Source organism: Pan troglodytes, chromosome 22, assembly GCF_028858775.2.
Source record: "Pan troglodytes isolate AG18354 chromosome 22, NHGRI_mPanTro3-v2.0_pri, whole genome shotgun sequence".
In the NCBI taxonomy this organism is placed as follows: domain Eukaryota; kingdom Metazoa; phylum Chordata; class Mammalia; order Primates; family Hominidae; genus Pan; species Pan troglodytes.
The window spans coordinates 41,813,300-41,820,442 of NC_072420.2; the positions used below are offsets into that span (position 1 = coordinate 41,813,300).

Sequence of the window (7,143 nt, forward strand, 5' to 3'; positions counted from 1 at the left end):
TGATTTCCCTTATGGCTTCAGCCTGGATTAAACCCGGGTGGGGGTTGTTATCTGCACAGGGAGCCAAGAGTGTGGGGCCACAGGCAGAGGCTGTGCAAGGAATTGGAAGTTCCTTGGCCATCATCTGTCGGTTGTGGCTTGCATGGATGGGCTGGCCAGGATGTGGCCCCCCTTGTGCCACAGCTCCCCACCCTCTGCCAAAGAAAGTCAGGTTCACAGAGGCATTTTTTTGGTCTTGTTTCATTTATTGCTGAATTCCTGGGCCCTAGACCAGTGTCTGGCTAGCGCATGTTGAATAAGTCATTCGATCAATCAATCAGTCAACTGGAGACTTAGATGAGCTAAGAATTAAGCAGACCAAAATTTTTGGCTGCCTACTTAATATTGCAGAATTAATCAAAACTGGTTTTTACTGTGTTCATTTTGGACACCTCTATGTAATCTCTCTCTGCCTCTCTCTCTTTCTCTCTCTTCCCTCTGCCACCCCTCTCACAAAAACAAAAACACTACCCATTCATTCCTTGAATTATAGGAGGATATGGGAATTGGGATGAAAAATTCCCCAATGCTTATAAATTCCTTCCTGTTCTAGTACCACCATCTCCAAACATCTCATTGGGGGCAAAAAAAAATAAAATTTAAAATTGTGTCTGCATATGAAACCTCTCAAAACCGAAAAGAGAAAACAAGGATTTTTCCCTCTCTCTATTTTGAAATTGGCTCAAAAAGGAGTTTGAGAAAATCTTGTCCATCTGCTGCCCAGCCTTCACTCTGCTGAGCATTGCTCAGTCAGGGTTACATGAAGCTGAAGAAATAATGGAAAGGCACAGAAAACCTCATCCCAACCCACACCGCTAAGCATTTTCCAAAACAGCACTCTTGCCAAATGGGCTTTTGGCTTCATCCACTCGAACAACTTTCTTGCTCACTGCTAAGAGGAGGCGTTTTGGCAGGGAAAGGAATGCATGGTGCGAGTCTGACATTCCATTCCAGTGGAGACACAGGGTAAGAGACAGGTGACGCTACCTAGTGTCCTCTGTGCAGAGCGTTCCTCCTGCCACACACTCATCCTCCTGTCAGCCAGTTCCAGCAGGCAGCTGCCTCTCTGCCCCACACTGCCCCCAGCAGCTGCTTGCTGATGGATTCATTTCACGGATTGTGTGTTTAGGGCATGCGGTCCGCCAGGCACTGTGGTAAGTGCTGGATGTATATGAACTCTATACAACCTACAAGGTCGGTATTACTGTTCTGCCTATTTTACAGATGAGGAGGCTGAGGTCCAAGTCAGGGACCTTGCCCAAGGCCACACGGCTGGGAGATGTCAGAGCCAGGATCCCTCCTGGGGCCTTTTGGTTCCAGCTGTGGGCTTCCCCTGCACATGGTGCTCTCCCTCCTGTGGCCGCACCTGCCCGTATCTCGCCCCTCCAGAGCCCAGGTGGCCACAGAGCTGATCTGACCAACCCTCCTCCTGAAGAGGAGTTGGAAGATGGTCTCCAGAACCCACCCCAGCCCACCTGGGGCCTTCCGGAACCCATTCCCTTCCATTTGCCATTTAAACTGGAGGGCAAGGGCTCTCAGAGGAGATGCTTCTGGCTACTTGAGACCAATACACATGCATCAAAGAGCCAGTATGTGCCAGGCTCCACCATGGTAAGTGTTCTCAGCATGCTGGAAAACCTTGGACAATTCCTTCCCTGTCCCTTGCTTCAGTCCGAGGACCGATGAAAGACTAAGCTGGGGCTGGGAGCCACGGAGGATTTTCTGAGCACACTGGAAAGCCCGAAGGTCAGCCCAGGGTCTCATGGGGAATATTCAAGAAGGTGCAGGGTCCCATGTCCCCAGTTTTGCCGTTGTTGGTTACCACTAACATTTGCTTTGTGGGCCATTTCAATATTTATTTGGTTATAAATGCCCACATAAGTAGCTCTCGGCCCCAGGGCACCAGGACCTTTGAAGCACTTGGTGCTCGGTGTTGGAAAGCAAACCAGAGAAGATGGTCAGTGACGTCTTCATGTGGAGAAAAGAGAAGGGGAGGATGCATCTGAGGCACTTCTGGAAAGAAAGCAGGACGGGAAAAAGAGAGCTCCACGTCTTGAATATAATCAGGGACTCGGGACTCCGCAGCATGACCTCTACAGGTGACCTCACCTGGGAAAGAAAGGACGTGGCTTGAATCAGTTGTTTGCAACCCTGTCTCTCCCCCATAAAACTTCTCCATCCAAAGAAATCTTACTCAGAAGACTGTCTCAGACCTGCCTGTGGGAGGATTCTCTCGCTAGCCAGAAAGTATAGGACCAATGCCCGCTGGAGATTTTACCATTTGTTTTCTCCCTCTCACCCGTGCCCAGACACCCATAGGGTGACCGACCTCTGCCCTACGGGGATCCTGGCAGTCCCAGCAGCCCAGAAACCCCCATCCAGGTGCCAGGGTCAGAGGCGCAGGAATGTGTCACAGACTCCTGGCATGACAACAAGTGTCGTGGCCGAGACAATGGCCAGGCTGCCTCTGCTATGAGGCAGTGCGTGTTCTTGCATCATTATGCGTTCCCCAGAACAGAAACGAGGGGCTGGGGCTGGCCCTCAGACACAATTCTCCTATTTACTTCCTGGGGCAGCCACAACAAAGCACCACAAGCTGGGGATGCTTAAATGACAGGAAGGTACTCTCTCAGCTGGGGATCCAGCATCTAGGTGTGGGCAGAGCTGCTCCTCCTGAGGCTCCTCCTAATTCTGGTGGTTGCTGGTGATCAAAGGGCCTCACTGAGTTCCCGCAGGGGTGGAAGGTGCTGCTCAACAGGCAGCAGGACCTGCCTCCCAGGGCTCCCCAACTCTCCTTAGCAGGAAGAGGCATCATGAAAGTGGGCTCCCATAAGTGGCCCAAGTGCCAAGCCCTGGGCGCCATGCTCGTGCAGGACAGTGCATTTCCTTTTGTTGATCTATGAGGGAAGGATGACACGCCCAGTGTACAGAGGAGGAAACTGAGGTCCCAAGAAGCCGAGAAATGTTACTCAAAGTCCCACAGTTAGACAGGATTGCTCAAGGCTTATTTGACTTCCAAGTCCTTGTTCTTCCTACAGCACCAACCTGCCATTTATAATATGATGCTGAATGCATTTCCTCCTCTAGAGGTTGATCAAAACTAAATCAGGAAATCAGTGGTGCCTACAGAAACCAGTGTTTACGATTCACATCTTTCAAGGCAGGAATGGGAAGCAAATGCTTCTGGGGGATCGCGGTGACACATGGAGGTGAATTCCTCCAGCAAATGTGATTGTGGAGTTACCGCGTGGTGAGATAAGTAAGGGAGAGCATCTGGGTTAAAAATAGACATTAAAAAATGCTCCCGAACACAGTTTGGAGATTGAAGGTGTACAGGAAACTGGGACACTGATCAAGCCCCAGTGGGACAGACTATTCCGAAGGAAGCCCGGAGGAGAACCATGACTCCACCTGCCCCCTTCTGCTGGAGGAGTAGAGGCGTCCTGGCAGCTTCACTCGCTCAGGCAGGATGGAGGTGACATAAATGTTTCCTGCACCAAAGCATTCAGAGCTAGGTTAGGAAAGTACAGACAAGAAGAAAGGACAGCAGTCACAAAACTGGCCTTTCTAGTTCTTCCTTAGATCTCATAGTGAGCTCAGTAGCAACTGGGGTAAAGTAGGTGCTCCTACTACAGCAAGGACGAATCATAAGATGACCCCATCCCATCATCGAGTCCCCTCATTTTCCACCTTTCTCTCACCGGCTCCCCAATCCCAAGTGTACCTCTGCTCCAACATCCACCCCTCCTCACTTCCACCTTTAGCGCCTACCTGAGTGGATCTCGCTGGGCCTGTGAACCCCTCAGCCACAGGTGCTGTTTCTCCAGGGCCCTCCATGGGGTCCTGGGCTTTCCAGGGCTCCTCATGCCCTAAGCCTACTGAGGACAAGCCTCCAGGAGCTAACTGCACACAGTGCTCCCACACTCTGGATAGACAAGGTGTTGTGGTCTCTGTCTAGTACCACAGGTCATGAGGCTGAGACAGTTTCACCAAGTTCAAAGACAGGCACTGATGATTTGCTTCTGTTACCCTGTGAGATTTAAATGACAGAATCATGTGGTTACTCTCATTTTTTCCCTTCCCTTCCCTTTCCTTTCCTTTTCTTTCCTTTCATTTCCTTTCTGACACAGGGATTTGCTGTGTCACCCAGGCTGGAGTACAGCAGTGCCTTCTCTGCTTATTGAAGCCTTGATCTCCTAGGCTCAGGTGATCCTCCCACCACAGCCCCCCAAGCAGCTGGGATTACAGGTATGTACCACCACACCTGGCTAAGTTTTTGTATTTTTCATAGAGCCAGGGCCTCACTATGTTGTCCAGTATTGTCTCGAACTCCTGGACTCAAGCAATCCTCTCACCTCAGCCTCACAAATTGCTGGGATTACAAGCGTGAGCCACTGTGCCCAGCTTTTTTCTTTACTTTTTTTTTTCTTTTTTTTTTGTGGACAGAGTCTCATTCTGTTGCTCAGGCTGAGTGCATTGGTGTAATCATGGCTCACTGTAGCCTTGACCTCCGGGCTCAGGTGACCCTCCTGCCTCAGCCTTCTGAGTAGATGGGATTACAGGTGTGTGCCACCATGCCTGGCTTTTTAAATTATTCTTATTATTTGTATAGATCTTGCACTCCTGGGCTCAAGCTATCTACCCACCTCAGCCTCCCAAAGTGCTGGGATTACAGGTGTGAACCACCATGCCCAGCCCTCATTCTCATTTATTCTGAGAACGTGAGAAATTGTCCAGGAAGCCCTCCCTTCCTACTCATTAGGTGAGGTCACATTCTGCCACCTGCCAGACCCACTCAGCTCTGTGCGCAGTGCCACGCCAGGCACACTGGAGCTGCCCAAGACTGTGGTCAGCCTCTCTGCTCCCATGGAAGCAACTGGAGAGAAGAGTGAGAAATATGAGTCAAAAAGTTGTGTGGCGACGTGGGGTGGGGGATCCTTTCCTGCAGGACATGAGAAAAATGGATGGTGAATGGCAGAGTTTGAGGAGGACCATATGTAGGCACTTGTCTTTCTGTATCTATGTCAAAAAAGCATAATTTTAAGAAAGAAATTGAGGTCTGTCATTTTAAAAGTCAGAAACTTTAATCAAACTCTACCTCTGCTATCTACCAGGTATTTGCAACTCTGAACAAATTATTTTGCTTATAGAAGCCTTTATTTCCTCAACCTGTAAACTTCAGATAATAAGTCTTGTTTCCCTCACCTCAAAAGATTGCTGGATGAGCCTATTATATTGGGAATTAAATGTAGGTTTGGTTTTTTCTGGCCAAGTATAAAGCACTGTAAAAATGCAGGGTATTTACTCTTGCCCTATGGTAAAGAGAAAATTAAAGTAATTGGTGCTATTATATTCTACTCCTAGCTTTTGTGAAAGATTTAGTGTAGATTATATAAACTCTTAAAAAGCTTTATTGTATATTGATCAACAAAAACGTCTGTTTTAAAGACGTGATGCCTGAAAAAGTAATATGTTTATTATACCTAATAAATGCATCTGTATAAAAGCATCCAGATTCTACCATTTTCAAGGGACTGTTGCAAAGATCCAAGGGCACCGTGAGGCTGGAAACCTCCTTGAACTCTGAAAAGCAATTCACGTATTAGTTGTGGCTGATATTATGATGAGTGCAAGCTGCAGGCAGCAGCGTGGCCAGCCCTGAGTCCACCAGAGGGAGATGAATCACACCACTGGAGGCTCAGGGGAGACATCAGCCGTGAGGGGGCAGCAGGATGATTGCCATGCAAGAGAGGACGATGGCAGAGAAGGGAGGAGATGGACATGGGGTTGGGAGAGCCACAGGGACAGAGAGCATGGAGAGCCCCAGGCAGAGAGTGGCAGAGTGGCACTCAGAGAGACCCTCACCGCCCCTGGTGGATACCGTTTAGCTCCCTCAAAAGATGAGGAGCACTTGAACAGGGAAGGGGAGCCCCCAGAAGCATCCAGCCCAGCACTGGTCGGGAACTGGAACCAGCTGCTGAGGCTCCCGTTCTACCCCAGGGCACTGACAAGTCACGAGGCTGCAAATCCTAGGTATTTACCCACCTCACTTCCTGGTCTTTAAGATTGCAGCTGCCAAAACCTTGTCATCGTCCTACGATTGTTTTCAGGGGTTTCAGCTCTACTAGTTTAATGCAATGACAGTGTCACATTTATATCCTGGAACCCATCCAGATGCTCTGGAGGCCAGAACACCCTGCCAGGAGAGGATAATGAAGCAGATGACACCTAAGAGGGTTGCAGGCCCAGCTGACAACCCCCCACCCCAGCCTGAGTTGGCAACCTTTGGACATAGTCCTCAGCTTGGGGGCAGAAGAGGCTGCTGGGGCCCCCTGAGGTGCTGTTGTCTTCTGAAAGCTTCCTCATTCTGGTTGTGCTGAGCAGGGAGGTCAAAGCCTGTTACTCCAAAAAGTCAGCAGATCATTAGTCTAATTAGCATAATAAAGCTGGCATTTTCACTTGGCTCTCAGCCTGGAGTTCAAGTAGCTTACAGTTGTGCAGGGTGTGGACCGCACAACCCAACGGTTCTCATTCCCATGGACTTGCTAGACATGGCACCCCACCACGGGCTGTTCAGTGTCCAGCTTGTTTAACCCTGAGCAGGGTCTGGAAGTTAGGGACCTACAGGCTATGGTGGTGTAGGGAGGAAAATGGGCTTACCTGCTAGTGAAGACTGCGGGAGGTCAGTGTTTAGGGAGGAAAGAAAATCAACAGGAAATGTGGAATACGCGTTTCTTCCACTCTGTTCTCCAGGATTTTCATTCCTTGGCCAGTTGCTTCCGGGAATTTATTCCCTTGTCTGGAAATACCATCTCTCTGTTGTTCCTTGAGAACAAAGAACAGAAACATAAGAGAAATCCTTTCATTACCTGGTACAGGGCTACCCACGGACACAACGAGGGGCCTGTAGGAGCAAACAATGGGGGATTCATTGACCCCACTGCAAGAAATATGCACAAGCAGGCGAACCAACCCACATCTTTTTTGTTGTTGTTGTTTATTTGTTTGTTTTGCTTTCACAATATTCTAACCAGGAAAAAAGCAAGTTTGATTCACAGGAGGAAAAAGCGGTTGGAGACTTATGCAAACTGTTGTGATATTTGC

The 7,143-nt window shown here is 49.2% G+C and overlaps 1 long non-coding RNA gene across 1 annotated transcript; it reads right to left on the bottom strand.

Moving 5' to 3' along the window:
- Positions 1-296: 296 nt before the first annotated feature.
- On the bottom strand, positions 297-6,858 carry LOC100613458 (uncharacterized). The gene is made up of 3 exons (XR_674368.4): positions 6,700-6,858; positions 3,811-4,069; positions 297-2,148 (listed from the first exon to the last, which is right to left on the bottom strand). It is a non-coding gene; the product is annotated as an uncharacterized LOC100613458 (long non-coding RNA).
- Positions 6,859-7,143: the final 285 nt, after the last annotated feature.